At 39.2% G+C, this 19,632-nt stretch overlaps 2 long non-coding RNA genes across 2 annotated transcripts; one reads left to right on the plus strand and one right to left on the minus strand.

Annotated features, from left to right (window-relative positions):
- The first annotated feature begins 5,959 nt into the window (after positions 1-5,959).
- LOC145445487 (uncharacterized) lies at positions 5,960-7,480 on the plus strand. Its single transcript, XR_013917052.1, has 2 exons — positions 5,960-6,088; positions 7,039-7,480. It is a non-coding gene; the product is annotated as an uncharacterized LOC145445487 (long non-coding RNA).
- On the minus strand, positions 6,478-8,823 carry LOC145445480 (uncharacterized). Its single transcript, XR_013917050.1, has 3 exons — positions 8,389-8,823; positions 8,150-8,314; positions 6,478-7,005 (listed from the first exon to the last, which is right to left on the minus strand). It is a non-coding gene; the product is annotated as an uncharacterized LOC145445480 (long non-coding RNA).
- Between the last annotated feature and the right edge of the window lie 10,809 nt (positions 8,824-19,632).

The following is a 19,632-nucleotide window of genomic DNA, read 5'->3' on the forward strand; positions in this document are numbered from 1 at the left end:
TCGAACTAATGAATATTACCTTGGAGTCAACGATGGCTAACACATCGCCGCAGCCCGGGAAGAAAACCCGAAGTTTGGGAACACCCGCTCCTGAGTATTCCCGAATATCAAGAACCACCGTGGGGAAGACAACCACAAGTTTCGTTGACTACAACTATACTTGGTGGCTGCACGAACTGGTGATGATGGAAGGTGGATATAAGGTAAGAGAATTATCCTTGATCGATAGGATTATTATGGAAGGTGCGAATCTGATACCTATCGTGGAACCAGTGGTTGTAATAATGGTGGTAACAGGGTTGGTTGCTCTGTTGATTGTGTTATGGGTAGGTTGTATAAGGTGTCGTCGACGTAGAACCTCAAGTCGTATGAGGAACACGAGGAGACGAAACGGAACAAGTCAATGGATGGCGATAAGAGTAATACGGAACACAACGGAGAATGACTAAATCTGAAGGTAAGAATGGGTGTTTGAGATTTGGAGATAAATACGTGATTTTCATAGTTTGTTTTATGGAAGAAGTGAAGTGTGGTGTGATAAATTTGGTAATTTTAGAAGTAACATTGCGATAGGTATAAGGCGTACAAAAATAAACCGGCGGCGCATCGTATGTAATAAGTATCTAATGAAGTATTTTACGTAATGGACGTAAACGGAAAAAACTGAAACCTCGTAACTAGAAATCTGGTGAGTCATGAAATATCAATTCGAGAGAATTATAAAAGAAAAAAAGGTGACGTGTAAAAGTACTTAGTCAATAAAATGATCACCATGAACGGGTAATGTTGGTGTATAGTGCACTAGTTCCCTAATTTTTATAAGCTGGAAATTCTCTAGTTGTCCAAGTCTGCCCTAAAGTACTTTGCACTTCACAAAACCAAAGATGATTAGTAAGTAGTTCAGCGATAGAAAGAGTTTAATCGAAGTGAAAGCGATCCCAAACTATAATCCCTTTAGTAAAGTGTGAGAGCAGGAACACTGCATTTGAGTAGTCCGAAAAAGTATAAGTGCCGTGTTGATGACGAGTCGTGCCAATGTCGACGAATGACGTCACAACTCGACCGTTGTAGGATTGCGACGGTCTGAAGTTTCCGCCGAAAATATTCTCATCTACCATTGTGTCCAAGCAATTTTCGGAATCACCAAATGCGCTGTCGTGTTCGGATTCGACCGATTTGATTTGTTGAAAGGCGTGCAGCTGAAAAAAGCGGTATGAATATATCTACGAATGTCAAGACTACCAAAATATGGCTGTTTGGGAACGGGAAGAAACTCCTTAGACATATTTTGTGCGGTGCTGAGATATATGAGTGGTTTAACATGGATAAAGTTACATATATATGGTTTTAAATGAAAGCTATGTAAGCCTACATCTACATGCGTATACCAACTTAACCCTAGACTGCTCAGGTGGAATATCGTTACACGATCGCTCTGGTGGGGTCGATTAGACCCCATCAGTTAATATGCTTTTTGTCTTACCAATTTCGCTATACAGCTGTCTAATAACCTCTTGCATGACGTTATGACAATGTATCTTCCCTTTTTGAACCCTACTGTTTACCCATTTAAAAGTTCCCGCTGAGGCGTAACACCAATACGCAAATGGCGATATGGGGTCAAACACCCCCCCACCAATTAATTATAATAACAAAGAAATAACAACAATACAATGCAACAATACAACAGAGTAACAACGACAACAACAAAGTAGATTCAATCCGAATCCTCCGGCTATATGCACTCTTGACATGTCACTATTTTCACAGAGTGTGCTTGGCAGATAAATTCCCCACATTTTCCACATTTCTCGGTTGTTCTCTCGTCTTGTGCTCCACCGCAAAGACAGCATCTGCCACGTGCAGCTTTGGAGAGCTTTGCTGGTGGCATTTTACTGTCTTCTCCCGGAAAAATTCTTTTAGACGCGAGTCTTGTGCGGACGCGCAAGTGAGTATTTGATTGCCTGGACACTGCATTTTTCATTGTTAGGGCCAGTGCAATTTCCATTACAAATCCTTTGTGTGTTTGTTTCTTCGCGCGGTTACCTTTTCTAGCCAGCAAAGATAATATAAAGCCGTTGCATGCAGACAAGTTTATCGATCCAAAGAATATCGTCAGGGGCCAGCGCCGACTATAGCTAAAACAGGAGCAGTTTGCCACCATTCTGTCTGCCACGTCGACGCCACCTTTGGTGTGATTATAAAATGTTATTATATCTGATTTCCGGGCGTCACCAGAGCTTTCATCAATTTTATCATCGTGATGCTGGCTGCTCAACATGGTAAGAATTTTCTTTGAGCCTTTGCCCTTTGGAAGATATGACAGCGGTGTCATATCTTTTTGAAATCCAAAAATGCTGCTGTACACCTCCCTCCCCTGCTTAGAAATGAACGTAGGAGGTATCTCACTCTTGTTCTTTCGAAGGGTGCCAACTGCATTCAGTTTATGGTCGTGAAGCAATGACGTCACCAAAGGTATACTGGTGTACCAGTTATCGAATGTGATGTTTCGGCCAGATCCTGGTATATTAGACACCAGCCGTGTCACTACTTCTTTGGCCGAGTTGTCGACTTTGTACGGCCCTTCCGGTTGAGTCCCGCAATAAATTTCGAAATTGTGGGTGTAGTGAGTATTTTCATCACACAAGGCATGTAATTTAATGCCATATTTTGCCGGTTTGTTTCGAATATACTGTCGGAAAGAACAACGTCCTCGAAACCCCCAAAGCTTTTCGTCAACTGTCACAAATTCAGACAACACGTAATTTTTCTTGAAGGTGTCCAATATCATATCCGATATTGTTCGAATTTTCGTCAATTTGTCATTTGTTCTATCTTCGCGTGTGGTAATGTCATCAAATCGAAGACATCGCAAAATGAATCGGAATTTTACGCATGAGTTGCTACCTTGAAGATTTCAAGTCCTGTGCCGTCATCGGCCCAAAACTCATCAAGTGCCAATTTTGAGCTTTTATGAACCCCAGCCAGAAGAAGAAGACCAATGAAAGCTTCCATCTCCGCCGAATTAGTTGGCCCTACCCTGTACTTCTCTTTGTAGTCTTGGGATTTTTCATGTATCTTCTTGTTTGTAAATTCAACAAGTAAATCTATCACTTGTGGTGTAAAGAAGAGCTTCCAATATTCAATGCAGTTATCAGCTTCTATTGCGGACCCAGTGAGACCCGGTGAAAACTTGATCATATTCGCTGCACTTCTTTGACTAGCAGTCGGAGCAGTCTTTCTCCAAAACGTGGTACCGTCTTTTCCTAACCACCCATCACTGACAGCTGCACCTTCAGGATTTTCTTGATCATCTTGCTCTTCGTCTGAGAGTTCTCAGAAACTGCAAGGTCAGGAATATACTCTTCTTCGTCTCCTTCACTGCCGGACGATATCGTTTCGGTAATTTGAGCTAACACCTCTTCTGCCGTAAGCCTGAGCATTATTTCCGCACTCAATCCAGATAAAACTGACTTCCTCTGACCAACAAAGAGATCTGAAAGCTTGCCCTCCTGCCTCGTTGACTGCAAGTGACAGAAACAATGCCAAAGAGCAACAAACAGTCGAAATCCATCCGATCATAATGAGGAGATAATTACTTAGTATGCCCACTATACCTGCAAAATCTGACCCATGACCAATCAATAGCTCATTGCGGCGAGGTATTAGCGATAATCAGCTAATGTTTTATTCCGAATGATAGTATATAACACCATTAAGGATTACATGTCTGGTAAGAACAATCCGACCGCACATAAAAATATGGCTCACATTTTTGCTCGCATGGGGTCTTTGGGACCCCAACCTGAGCAGTCTAGGGTTAACCTTGCATAATAGCGCGATGTGCGGAAATTCAACTTATACTATAAAGCATGAGTATTCATCGATATTGAGATGATCGAAATGGACTACAATTGCTTTCCAATGAAATAGCGATATGCGATAATGGGAAGAGGATATTATACTTTAAAACTACGGTTCAAACTACAGTTCTAGTCGCATATTACACTACTTACTGTCAAAATAATATTGTAAACCAATGTGGGCTAAAATTCCAATTTCAACAACGCAATTACTTTTTAATCCGTCAGTGTGCGATGAAATTGTATTACCAAAAACTCATTCTACTACCACGTCTGCAACGGATGTGGCAAGATAGCGTAGACCTACAACACCAATGGGTTGTGAATTGGAGTCCTACCTAAGTGTTGTAGGTTTACCTATTGGCTTCTGCTCGCCGCATCATCCGTGTAAGCGGTGTCTTATAAAAGCCGTAATAAGAATGAGGAAAATTGGCCTGGTGCAAATGACCGTAAGAGTTGTTAAACACCATGAATACCACAAAAAAAACGACTGCAACGAGATTTAGGCTGAAATTTATGTTTGCTATAGGCGACTTTTCGCTCTCATTACCTGATCTCGTGATATCAGAATCGGTTGGGCCAATACCGTCCACACTACTGTTTCATAGCATGGCGGTGTTGTCAACGATCTAAAATATCTGTAGTATGTTTCGGAATCGGGTAATAAATTCTGTAGCGCAGGTCCGTCGGCAATTGCAGCTGTGGAATCTAATCGGAGAAGAAAATTGCTAAGTTTATTTCCGCAATGAATAGGCCTACATGAAGTAATATGAGTGCGACCTCACAAATTCCATTTCTTCTAATTATTATATTTCTTATTCACAGTAAAACTCGTAAATACACAAATATTCCGGGGAGCAACCGGCCCACAAAGCAAAATGGCGAGATTGATGTAAATTTTTATCATTTCAATAATACAGTCCTAATGCTATTCCTATGCAATATATGAAGACTGAAGAGGTCAGATTACAGAAATGCGGTAGATTAAGAATTGGCAAGGGTTGCAGATGTGAATATGACTGAAAATGAAGTCATCATTACAAAAATGATGCTGTGATTTTCGAGTACACGTGTAATTTAGTCCTGTGGTGCATTCAATGTCTTCGGAAGAATATGTACAGTGCCCAATAAAGTGATATTTTGGATCATGTCGAATCGAACTTTTCCAATATTCTTTTTATTAACGATATTATTACTATTAGTATTTTTTTAGTATTTATTAGTATTTTTTATTTTTTTAGTATAGTTTTTTATTACCTTCTGTTATAAGTTATTTCAGAACATAATTTAGCTTCCACCATACGGTTCCAAAAAATATATCACATGAAATCAATAACCCGGCAACAGGGACAACCATTTATATAATGAGGGGGTGTCAAATAGTCAGAATAGTGGAAGCCGACTTGTGCGTTTCAAATGTTTGTCAGCGAGTAAACGGAAGATATTGCCATACATTATTTTCTTTACATACCGAATACAATAAAACAGAGATGAGATGCATATATATACAATACAAAATTACATCTCCGACCTGCTTTAGTCAGCTTTTTAACGCTATCTAATATCCTCTGAATTGCGAAGTTCGTGGAATCCCCTATATCGAGAAACACGCCGAGTATACTGCAAGGCCGTCAGTCATATTCTTCACCTGCTCCACGGCATCGTATGGCTCTTTAATGTGAACAATATGCATCTGAAAAATTCCACATAATTTTAAAATCATAGTTAGAGCCCGACCGATTATCGGCTCGCCGATAATATCGAGTCGATATCACGCTTGGAGAGAAATATCGGTATCGGCCGTTGAAGGTAAAAAAATATCGGCCATTTTCGTGACGTCACAACATGGTGGCAGGGAGTCAGAGAATTCGATAGAAGACGTGGGGATGGTAAATTATAAAAAATAAATGGCCATGCTGCACATAGTGCATACTCCATACAGGCAGTACGCGTGCCTATCGGAAAAATATTACGGATTACTAACCACCGTTATGCCTCACTGACTTTGTGGGAATCCCCCTGCAGTAATCGATCACCAAAGACAGAGAGCAGCTAGGTGGATAGACACTTACGTGACCTTTGACACGAACCAATCAGGTTGCAGCAGGATGTAAACAAAGAACCAGGCCGGGCAAGCTTACTATGATCGCTTATGGAAAAAGGTTGAAAAATGAAGGTTTTTCGCAAAATTACATTGAATTGGGAATAGCTGGCCTTGGTGAACGGTAATAACGTAGAGCTAGTATGTATTTGCAGTGTTCTAACTAATAATAAACATGAATGGTGGCAAGCACTCATCAGCATGGTATGTCCAAATGAATGGATTTCTGACAACTTTTCGGATGAAGCAACTATTGCTGTATTATCCTTAGTCCTTAGTCGTATACTATTGGATTGTCGTACCGAATAGCCATAGATTAATCTTGAGTCAGGATATGTGGGGTATTCATTATGTGGGCTTGGCGTTATATGCGTTCTATTTATGGAATCGTATAGAGTACAGTCTACAGTCTGCATCATTATCTAGCAAATAACTGTTACACTGAACACTTGTCTGCATATTCAATGATCAGCAATATGATATATGTTAGGCAACATGATCCGTTCCCAGCTGAAATCGTCATTTTTTGTTCTAGCTCATTTCTTGAATCAATCAGGACAAATGCCGGATAACCACTATGCTAATAGCCTGTGTAACTTGGAGATCGCTACCCAGAGCGTTCCTGGTGTGCGCTTGTACCTTTCCCAGAGCCAATAACATGCATTGAAGAATGTAAAATCTGGATAAATTAAGGCATGTGGACTTCCTTGTAGTCATCTGAATTCTCATTTTATTATTAAAATGACATATCTATTATTGTACCAAAAATATTGAATCGTGACATAATTTAGATGAAACAATTCTGTGTTTCAAAATGAGTCCAATCTGAAATGCAGTCACACTTGATGCCACAATCGACTTGGTGTGTGTCTCGTTTTATTCCACTCCAGTTTTGTTGCTTGATGGTGTGTAATGTAATGGATTGAAATTGTTGAGAGCAATATATTCAATAATGAGATGAATAGTTGAAATTGGTAGCGGTGATACGTTGCATGAGTCGAACGAGTATGCCTTGATAGGTGCCTGCACAGCAGTGTTGCTCTGTAAAATAAACATATTATATATTTTGTGCAGGTTTGATGGATATCTTTTATGAAGCTGCAGAAAGAGGAAGTCGATGGATAAAACGCAAGAAAATCAAATTTCTGGAAGAAGTAGAAGCACAAAACAGGAAACTCGTCCAGGAAAATTACAAATTGAAGGGCAATTATTGCTAGTGAAGTTCAGTTCTCAGAGGAGCATCATAATGTCAAAAGATGCTGAGAAGCTGAAATTTTATGCTAGACTACATTAAATTCTTTCTGAATTGCCCGACTTATCCCACTGACGTCAAATTTATAGTATTGCTGTAAGCATAGTATTAAACCATTGGGTCAACCGTATGTAACTGCTTCATTAAATTTCGATTTGGCCAGGTAGATATGTGGTTCTTAAAAAGGCACCATTTGCATTCATTCATGATTTCTCAAAACTAGAATGATTATTGACTGTCAATAAATCACATATCACTTTGAAAGGATTGATGGATTGTGGTGCACTTACTTTTGTGCAGGAACTGTTCACAGGGACCATTTCAGATCGAAATATTAGTGAAATATGTGGATTCGACAAGAAATGTGAGAAAATGATGGAGTTCAGCTATGGTGAACCAGGAAATGCTATCATGACAGAAAAGGGATTCACCATTAGTTCTGAAATCAAGAAATTGAATCTAGATTTAAATATTCCTGCACGTGATTTGGCACACCGTCAAATGCCACAACAAGAAAGATGGCGAGACAACGTATTCATATTGAACAGCTGATCGGAAGAATCAAGTATAAAATTTTGTCTGGTGTCATACTATGCAGCATTCTGTATCAACTAACCAAATATGGACTAATTGCTTACTCTAATTCAAGATTGAAAATTACAAATGACTGACGCAACATATTCGGCAATTGTGCAAATTCAGTTCCATTGTGAATATCGTAATGCCTAATAGCATGCTACGGATCGTAATTGCGCAGTGCCATGGTCAATGTGTACTGCATGTCTATTCATACTATATTCCAGTGGTGTGCATTGAAGCTCATTTAGATGCCCAATTTGTTGAATGAACAATTCTCCAGGTGAAAATGTTCTAGGACTATTTGTGTTTGGTGGAATGTTTTAAACTGAAGATACCAGATACACCAAGATCTACCTTGAGGCAGGAGTTGATCGGTTGCGAGTACGGTTGAGAGATTGCTTGTCAATCACGATCGAGCTCACTGATGCTGATGCTGATGCAAATCACAAGGTAGTCCTTGTAGCTTCAGGTGCTGTATTGTCTTAATCAATGCATATGCATGAGAGCATATATCAGAACCTAATGTGAAAATAAATCATAGTTACAATATCTATTGCAGGAGTTTTTGAAAAAATGTATTTTTCCTTACTTACCCTGTCTTACAAGTGCAAGACGAATCGATAATTGATTTTCTGAGAACGTGTATTTCCATTGAGTGTGATATCTCACTTTTCCGCAAGTTGCGATAACATTGGCTGTTCACTAGAATATTGCTTCCACAATGAGAGGATTGTCTCCTCAATCTTTGTCCCTAAGTCGTGTACGTAGCGCTCCATGAAATACTTCGTAGCTTTCTCCGCGGTGTTAGAAGAAGATGCTGTTCCACTCAAATCCAGAAATTCGATAGAATCTCCGTAGCTTTCAAGTTTCATATTCAATACACCAAAATTGTGATGTGTGGCAGCAGCTGTATTTTATAGCATATATTTCTGAACATGAGATATGCTTGAAAATTTCGCTCGAGACCGGGAGCCTATGAAATCGTCAAAATATGCATTACCACAATCCTATAGTATAGTATACAACGATCGTCGTAATGCCTAGTTTGTGTTCCTGTAGCCAGTGTAATTGTTTTATCTCGTCTATTCAGGTTACCTACTGTGATCCCACTTAGTTTTTCATCTGTTTCTGATACATTGCGTATATGTTATATTTTTTGCTTGCAAATGTGTTATATTATGTGATAAGTTTCATATTACAACCATCCTTTCAGGCTGTAGCTGACTTGATGATCTCCCGATCCCTTCGCTACAGCCTGGTTCTGAATTATACATACTTTGCTTTGTATTTATCTATATGTGTATTATCAATGTTCAATTGTTCATGGACCGAATAAATTCTCTGTCTCTCTCTCCGAAAAGTTGTCAAAAATCTATGCATTTGGACACAGCACGCTGATGCGTACTTAACACCATTCATGTTCATGCTACACTAAAAGCTGCAACTACATACTAGCTCTACGCTATTACTATTCATTAAGGCCAGTCATCCCCAATTCAACGCAAATTTACTTAAAACCTTCATTTTTCAACCTTTTTCCATAAGAGCTCATAGTAAGCTTGCCCGGCCTTGTTCTTTGTTTACATCCTGCTGCAACCTGATTGGTTCGTGTCAAAGGTCACGTAAGTGTCTATTGGATAGTTTTCTGCAGAAGATTTCAATCAGTAAGAGAAATGAGAACATCAATCATGCTGGACTGACCCTCGTCATGATAGAGAAAAGCGTCTCGTCGAAACATTTCTCGGAAGATAGTGCTATTGGTTCGGTACCAATAGAGCTACCAGCAATGTATGAAGTCGTCTGACTGAGGCCTTCGGGGCCACCATGATAGGAAATATGCGAGCATAGAGGGCAAGAAAATCAAGCAAACGTGGAGTAAAGCCAATAATTGATACGAAAATTTTTAATTCCATGATGACATAGGCCAATTCTGACAAAAGAGCGTAAAATAATTCTGACAAAAGAGCGTAAAATATTGATCAATTGATTGTTTGAATGCTGGTCATGGTCAAGGCCCAAGGGGGATGGGTGGAGCAGTTGCATACGTGGACAATTTCAGTCGTTTTGCACATTCTCTTCATCTATTTGTTAACGCTGTGCTGAAGGCTCCACTGGAGCCGCTCCAGGTGCACTGCCAGAAGAATATCAATAATAATATCAATATTTGGTGAAACCATTGAAGAAAAGATCCCCTGCAAGGGAGCGGTGGAACCGAAATGAAGAAAGATTTCCAATTCTTGCTGTGCCACTAACTATGGTACCAAGTGAAAGACTGCTCACTATATTTAGTTCTTTATACATCATTTATGGAAGACCACAGAAGTTCATTCCTTGGAGAAAGAGCCGAGAAATTGTGCTTCGTGAACTGTAATCTGCAACTGCTGGATTGGTGCTTTTGATATATTTTTATAGCCTCTAGATCATTTATTTCAAGTTCAAGCATATCAATGGCTGTAAAGTTGTTGAAATAAATGCTCTGAGTTGTTAAAATTGGGCCTTGAGCTAGATTCCATATCTTTTGAATATCGGCTGAATATATCGGGGTTATCGGTGGAGGTACTGGATATCGGTCTTATCGGTATCGGCTCAGAAATCCAATATCGGTCGGGCTCTAATCATAGTAACATAAACACACATAAAATTTGCTACATCAATTGTTAAAATAAATGAATGACGCTCATAGTAATTTAGTGATTCGAAAATTTAAGATGCATTTCTGCTAATATGATTTATAATTAATAAAAACATTCGTCGAAACAATGGAGAGGTTTGTATTCCAAGTCAGGGTTGACGCAAACACATATACCTCGATCGGGTAATGCTTTCCATTGACCCTATGCTCCGACCCTTCCACGGTACCCGGGAGGGGCCAGTGAAAATGCAATTGCAACGCGCGGTATCGCTTGGATCCAAATCCTCCGCCGGTAAGTATGTATCTTTTCCCAGGTGGAAAATTGAGTTGTACTGAAGCAAAAAATAGTACATGCTTTTTGATGAGAAAAATTTCATGTGAAGTTTGATGTGAATATCAGGCAAGCAAATAATGTTTTATTCGGAAAGTATTCGTGTAACATATGTAGCCACATGTCGGACACGAGTAGAATTTCAGAGGTGAGCATCGGGGTTATGACTAAAAAAAAATTTGCCTGTAGCAGTAATTGATGAACATTTTGGTATAAATTAATAAAATCATAATCATTTTGTTCAAATCGAAAAAAATGTCCCGCACAAACTAACATCAATTTTCGACACTGGTCCAAATACGGAAAAAAATTAAAATTCAAAGATAATCTTTGCTACAAATTTAATCTTCAAATATATGTCCTTTTACACTTATTGTAAAGTTCAGTCATCAATTTGACCTCCCTTTCTGTTATTATGTTAGTGCCAGGGACATCTACGACGGACATATCCGACTTTCAATGGGGTTTTGGGGCACTTTATCGCTGCAGGACATTCGACCGCAAAGATAGCAGCATATGATCTTTGGTGTATTCTAGAGCCCAACCGATATTCGATTTTTGGGTCGATACCGATAAAACCAATATCTCACACCTTAGCCGATAACCCCAATACATTCAGCCGATATTTAAAAGAAGTTGGATGTATACATAAGCACATTTTCAAATCTTCAGAGGGCATTTATTTGAACATCTTTACAGCCATTGTTATACTTGAACATGAAATGAACTAGAAAGGCTGCATCTGGGCACCTGTAAAGTGTAAGCTATATGAAAAGTATCAATATTCTCAGTCTAGCGATCAAAGATTATAGTTTTTTGGCTTCCTTCCGCCATGTTGTGACGTCACACGCAAATTGCCGTTAATTTTTCAACTCCAATGGCCGATACCGATTATTCTTTCAAAGTGAGATATCGTCTCGACATTATCGACTCTAGTATATTCCATACTTAGACATCTGGTTAGAATACCAGTCTTCCTGACACGTATTTGCGATAAATAAGCATCTCCAGAGTTATTCTCTATCTGGGGAAGTGGAAGTACGCAACGCAACCCTTGAGCACCCTCTCGCATTGCGTAGAGATGGAAGTTTATGCCATTTGATCATTGGTAATCTATACTATTTCTTTGAAAGAACGGCATGTTCTGCACATGCCATGGATAAACTTAAATTCATCCCTACATCCTCGGTTTTCTAATATTTTCATCTGAAATTCGTGCTTGGTGGATTGCACCTAGTTTTCGTAGTGTTTTACCACATCATCTCCAAATTTGTAGCTGAGAGTTGGATTTCTTGAAGACGTTGGATCGAAGAACTCTAATATATGCTTTAAGAATCGATAATATGATGTTAGCAAGGGATATGAAAACCCATGCTCATCATTGCATTTCGCAGTTTCGAAAGAACGCCATTCTGCCGTCCAGTATCAACAGATGCTACGGTGTCACATATGATATATGAGATTTTCAAATTTTCCTGTACATCATATTCTTCTAAGCGGTTTTCTAGACCGCTGAAAATACCTAGAGTTGTTCTACTTTCGCCTTTTCGAACACCCAGTTTGATTTGTGCCAGACAAATTGAAATTATACGATATATACAGTCTACATCTAAAATCGGAATTAATAATTATTTATTAAATATTTAATATTGACTGTAAACAAGAACACGATAGGAATAATTCAATCTGGGCGATCAAAAAGTACCAAAGTACTATCTTAAATCTTCGCAATTGGAATTGGGTCAGTTAAATTCAGATCAGTCGATAAATAAATTATATAGTCTGTATGTACAAAAGAAAGCCTATATCCTCCATACGGTGAAAACTGGAAAAATTTTGTGCGGGAGGTTTTTGTTCAAACATTCTTAACTTTTGTGAGTTTTGAAATCAGGACACAAAAGCTCATCATTTCGTGACTACAGGACACACAAAATTTTGAATTTTTTTTTTCTAGTCATAACCCTAGTGAGCATAGGCTTCCTGACACGTTGTCTATGACCTATATCGCTTTGGATGGGTGTGATATAAATCCTCAAATACCAAATTCACTAAACCCTGGTACTAACAGTAGAAGATATATGTGATGGTGATGGATTCATGTAGCTGTCGTTTAATATTAGCTCTATTATATATCCTGGCCGCGGAAATGTGGAGTAAATGTAAAACTATTACATTACCCAGCACTTTGCCTCTAAACTAGAGCAACAAGATCTAGTGATCAAAGAATAAAATAAATATTATTGTGTTCGCACTGCTATATATGATTACTGTTAGGGGTATGGTTTTAGCGGTTTGTAACTGTAATCAATGGTACAATAATGGTATTTTTACCAATTTCATTGTTCTGGAATAAAGTTGTTGCTATAATAAAGACCCAATGAAACGTCTTATATATGTTGTATATTAACTTCATAATGAAGCATCCAAGGAAAGACTGGGATATGGGTTATAATGTAACATTTGGGTATCATTTCACAGATCCTGCCTACAAGCGATAGTGAAGTGTCAATACGACCAGCGACCCGATTTGATTTCGACGTGGCTTGTTTTAAAGAGAACTCATACGGTGAATTTTGATTGAACAGATGCACATGTAAAATGTATCATAATACCAAAGCATAGCAGTACCAGTACGGAAGCATAGCAACTACCTTGGCTATTTATACGAAGACAGCATATTTTATTCGTGCGAAATAAGATATTAAAAGAAATAAAATCAATCACACAAATCGATCCATTGACGACGGGCGCAACTATCAAAAGGTATCATACCTTTGTTGGTGTTCTTAGTTAAAAGTCAGCATCAACAATACAGTCAGTAAATATACGTCTACTTGCTCGTTTTTTTTGGAATGACGCTTAACGACATGCCGTAGTACCAGCAAGCGGCCAACAGTTATGAACGAGATCTCACCGACAGCGTGATAAATATCATGGGCATGCAGCTCCTCTGGGTTTTAATTTACACCAAGACTCTATATTTCAGGTGAATGGAGTGAATGAGTAGGTCACGACAAATCTGGGGGTTAATTAAACCAACAAAAAGGTTGAAGAACACTGATATCGAATACCTGAATGGCCATTGTTGACTACTGATCCGCCGGTTAATGACTGTTCATAGCCTTTTAACCGCAACAACTTTAGAGATGGATCGACCGGTACATTTTTCGTTACTATATCAATTGGAGACTGATGCTGTCCTCCACACTGAGGATAATCGTGAAACCATTCCGAAGGCGTTACTAAATGTATGGCATAGTATAAAAACTTTTGTTTGCATAAATCGATTTCGTGTACTCACGCTCTTCGCCATGGTAGGTCCATTTGCTGCCGATTGCCAGCAGTTGCAGGAAAAGAACTAAAATAGGAACGTGCTAGCAAATAATAATGGAAAATATGGACATGTTGATAATGAACAAAGCAGTCGAAACACCATGAATAGGCCTACTTGAAAAAGTACGGTAAGTCACTGTATCCTGGTACAGAGCTATCAACAAAATGAGCCTCAATTTTCAATTTGTACGTTTGAAGATCTTGAAGAGAATCAAGTTATGGCTTTTAATCAATCAGCCAAAATAACATTTGAATTGGTTCATTTTAGCTTAGACTCTATTACATTTTAGGAGCGCATTTAAGTGAAGGGCGTTCGCAGACTATTGCGAGAAGAACGTGAATAGTAACAAAATCGCACTTCCACGCACAGGAAACGATCATAATGATTAAACTAGATATTTGCCTAAGAGTTTGCCAGAATATACTCAATGCAGAACCGAACAAAATAAACACTTGCACAGTATTGCATCTGCTTTTAAAGATTTCCAAACGAGCAAAAGTCGATAATGAAGAATATCACTAACCAAAACGGCTTTAGCGATGGCAACTATTGGCAACAGCATTCTATCGAGGGAAATTCAGCTAATATGAATGGGCTGGGCATATTGCCTCGTCGTGCAATGGCCCAAACACTGTCAAGACCGATAGACGCTCAGGAAACGGCTTAGGGCGGTGGCTCCCAACCTTTTTCGACTCATCGCCCCTTTTCAAGGTCAACGCCGATCATCGCCAAAAATTTTGTGAACCGAAAAATGGGCATACAAACTGTAATCACCGGCGGGTTGACTAAAAAAGAGTCAACTTTTCGGCTCGATGTTGAATTCTACACTTTTCAACAAAAAAATAGTCATTTCTCCGACTTGACTCCTGGCCATATCGCCCACGTTGGGAACCACTGGCTTTGGGCGTCATAAAATCAAGCTTTATGTGGAGTTGGTCATTCATCTATAGTTACGTCTCTCACTAGCCCCAATATCGATTCCATAGTCGCTGAAAAGCGTTGCCAGATATCGTGCACAGCTCAGACTTCAGAATAAAATGAAATTTATATCATGATTTTTGTAGTATTTGTATTCCCTTGATAAATTATTATTTCTTTTGTGGGAACTATATGCACATCGTCTGTAAGATAACACTGCGCTGTATTAACATGAAGTTTCAAATTGTGGTTTCTAAGTTGTGTAGCTTATGTTACATCGATATTGAATTCATGCGGCCCGCGACCGCTACGAAATTTATAAAGTGGCCCGCGACCCTTTTTGAGTTGGAGACCCCTGGAATAGATCGTATTTATTGAATGTATTTTAACAGCAGCAATGTCATTTCAAAGCCAATCTCGTCGATAATAACGAAGACAATATGGATTTGAGAACAGCATCGTCATACAGGCGCCGACATTACTACAACACACGGTGCAAGATTTCAAGGCGTTCAATAAGCCAGGTAACCAAAATTTACCAAGTAATATATTCATTTCATCTTTAGTGTTGAGTAGGTAGCAAGATGGCGTAGTGGCATAATCCACAGCTACAACACCAGTGGGTTGTGGGCTCGAGTCTGACCTAGGTCGCATCAAGAATTCCTACCTAACTGGTGAAGGTTTATCCAGGCTTCTCGTCATTTCATCTGTATAAGATAAGCGGTGCCTTACAGAAGCCTAAAAGTGTGCCGTGCTACAAGTCGGCGGTTACGGAATCAAAAATAAGAAATATAGGCCTGGCGTAAATGACCGTTGTAGTCGACAAACACCATGATTACCGCAAACTACATTAGGATTGAGGAGATCGTAAATGCCGATAAAGCCAAGTCTTCTCGCTTCGACGAACTTACGCGTAAGCTCCACTCTAGCACGCTGCGCGCACACGTATTTAATGCATATAGTCACTAAAATTTGACGTTGTAAGCAAGTAGTGGGGAATATCGGCATACTGGGGCAGCGGGTCACATTATCATGGAAGCCGGGAAACTGTCCCCGTGGGCCGGACAAAACTTCGTGAAGGGCCGGAGCCGCGGTCCGTATGTTCTCTGTCACTGGTATATATAGACTACCGATGTAGTATAAGTTTAAAGTTTCCGTCATGATTCAAGGCAAGTGAAACCATTTCCTAATTTATATTTGGTTTACTAAACAGTGGAGTAGTGAGGCTATTCTGCTCAACATACCCCACGTGATGCATTATTCGCAGTCAGTGACGAAGCATAATATTCGCAGCATCAGAAATCTTGTCTGCTTCATAAACTGTCGCAATACAAGAGGGAATTGTGATGTTGTGTAATCAATCATTTGACTAAGTTGTACATTGCGCATATAGACCAGAGAAGAACAACATATATTGCCCTCACCCAGTATCCGATCTGTGACAAAATTTTATACGCCACAGAACGAATCCCAGTTTCCCAACCTGAGGAAAGATAGTTATGAAACCACTCGTTCTCTTCCAGTCTACATATACATTTGCGAGCACACATTTTCGACCATGAAAATTAACCAGACAAGCCTGCGTTTATAATCACGTGTAGTCATTACTAAGGGTTGCTACATCCGACATGCAGCCCGAGCTCAAAGAACTTGTTGGCAACTTTTATCGACCATATACGTGTGATTGACGTATCGGAAGCACCAAAATCGGAGCTGAAAACAGAATACAGGACTATTCCATCCAACCAAAAACACATATAGTGCACCCAAGTGTCAGTTTATGCGATATGTAGGATAGGATGATTCGCAAAAACTACTTCACGCGCGCAAGCAAACGATATCACGTAAGAAGGCTACACAACTTTCTATGGCTATACCTACACTAGACACTGTTACGTGGGGCAGGAAGTATATCGAAATCCATGCACAATATGTCAATAATAACTCAAACCCGCGTTTCTGTTCTGTCAACGGGCAGACCTCGACGTAGAAAGGCGACAGACCTGTATGCACGTAGCTGCCATCTATACTTCAATTCTTGCTCCGTGTTTCGAGTCCAGTCGGACTAACTAGATGGCTGAAGTGTCCGGGTTTATATATATTATATATATAAACAAACAGAAGTTTCCTGCATAACAGTCTTTTACCAATACCCACGCTCCGTCCATCCGTGGTGCGTGACTGGTTACTTTTCACTTTGTTTTAATTAAATGTCCATGCGTGTTTTACCGTTACTCAGTTGATTATTATTTACTTCGTGTCCGCCAACTGTTTTGCGCGTGAATATTCCGTGAATAGGAATGCTTGAAGTTTTCGCGTGCATGTCGTTCTCGATACAATGTGTCATGATTAGGGCGATTTTTTTTGACATGTCAAAAAAAGTCAAAATTAGGTCAAAATTGTAACGTTAGGTCAAAATTTGTCAAAATTGTTTACAAAGTCAAACATTTTTTGACGTCTGCATTTCGTTTGTATCGTAGATTTTGCGCTGTCGGTGAACTTATTATTTGATATCTTACAGCTTGAAGCCTACTTCATAGGCCTACCGTTGTAAAGGACCATCGTCTGCTCATTGTGAATCATAAACGGTCAAATGAAACAAATAGTGACATGGCTTTATGGTCAACGTACCGCAATATCCTAGCTGAAGCAAGACTGCTTCGACATTGCATGGTTCTAATATCAAGAAGCGTAAGCTGAAAAATTGTGATATAGACAACATTGTCAGAATGAAGCAACACGGTTTGTCACCAGCAGTGTGCACACAACTTCAGTGTTGTCAACCAACAAATGCTGCTGTTGAACGTTCTTTCTTCGTTCTTGGCAAGCTACGTAGTAAGGACAGACACTTTCTACCCGAGAATGCAGGAAAGGATCTTTCGTTGTACTACAACAAATTTTAATTCTTTCCACCAGAATACGTAATGTAACTACTGGAATTCTTCATAGGGCCAGATTTCGGTAAAATACTAGTTTTTCATGTAAAATTTGTCAGTTTTTGAGCCAAAAACTTTGTAAGGACAGACGGTTCCAACCAGAAATGAAGATAAGTAGTACAATTTTAACATTATATGCGAAAACACCTAATTTGCATACGTGAGGTCAAAATTTGGTCAAATTTCAGTTTTTTTAGGTCAAAAAAGTCAAAATTTAGATTTTTTAGGTCAAAATCTTCCGCTTTTTAGGTAAAAAAAAAATCGCCCTAGTCATGATATTCTTCATTATCGACTTCTGAAGCTTGGCTCGTTTGGAAATCTTTAAAAGCAGATGCAATACTGTGCAACTGTTTATTTTGTTCGGTTCTGCATTGAGTATATTCTGGCAAACTCTTAGGCAAAGATCTAGTTTAATCATTATGATCGTTTCCGGTGCGCAGGAGTGCGAATTTGTCACAATTCACGTTCTTCTCGCAATAGTCTGCGAACACCGTTCACTTAAATTCGTTCCTAAAATATAATATAGTGTGAAATAAACAAATTCAAATGTTATTTTAGCTGATTGATAAAAAGTCGTATTGTGGTGATTCTCTTCAAGATCTTCAAAAGCATAAATTGAAAATTCAGGATCATTTTGTTGATAGCTCTGTACCAGGATACAGTGACTTACCGTACTTTTTCAAGTAAACCTATTCATGGTGTTTCGACTGCTTTATTCATTATCAACATGTCCATATTTTTCCTAATGATTTGCTAGCACGTTTCTATTTTAGTTCTTTACCTGCAACTGCTGCGGCAATCGGCAGGAAATGAACCTACAATGGCGAAGAGCGTGAGTACACGAAATCGATTTATGTAAACAAAAGTTTTTATAATATGTCATACATTTAGTAACGCCTTCGGAATGGTATCACGATAATCCCCAGTGTGGAGGACAGCATCAGTCTCCAGTTGATATAGTAACGAAAAATGTACCGGTCGATCCATCTCTAAAGTTGTTGCGGCTGAAAGGCTATGAACAGTCATTAACCGGCGGATCAGTAGTCAACAATGGCCATTCAGGTATTCGATATCAGTGTTCTTCAACCTTTTTATTGATTTAATGAACCCCTAGATTTGTCGTGACCGACTCGTTCACTCCATTCGCCTGCAATATAGACTCTCGGTTTAAATTAAAACCCAGTGGAGCTGCATGCCCATGAGGTTTATCACGCTGTCGGTGAGATCTCGTTGATAACTATTGGCCGCTTGCTAGTATACTACGGCATGTCGTTAAGCGTCATTCCAATAAAACGAGCAACTAGACCTATTTACTGACTGTTTTTTTGATGCCGACTTTTAACTAAGAACTCAAACTAAAGTATGATACATTTCGATAGTTGCGCCCGTCGTCAATGGATCGATTTGTGTGATTGATTTTATTTCTTTTAATATCTGATTTCGCACGAATAAAATATGCTGTCGTCGTATAAATACTAAGTAGGGATGATGCGAACCTCTGAAAGGTTCAGGTTCGTGTGAACGCGAACATTTTTGAAAGGTTCTGTGTGAACACGAATGTGAACCTCATGACGTCATATTGCTAAGTTCAACCCTACATTTCAGTGGAGTGATAGCCTAAATGATATACATTAAACTTTCATCAGGGTAATGCAACCACACCGAAATAGCCTTCAAAATCTGAAA

Source organism: Botryllus schlosseri, chromosome 1, assembly GCF_051294905.1.
Source record: "Botryllus schlosseri isolate E-star chromosome 1, Bs_hap1, whole genome shotgun sequence".
Taxonomy (NCBI): domain Eukaryota; kingdom Metazoa; phylum Chordata; class Ascidiacea; order Stolidobranchia; family Styelidae; genus Botryllus; species Botryllus schlosseri.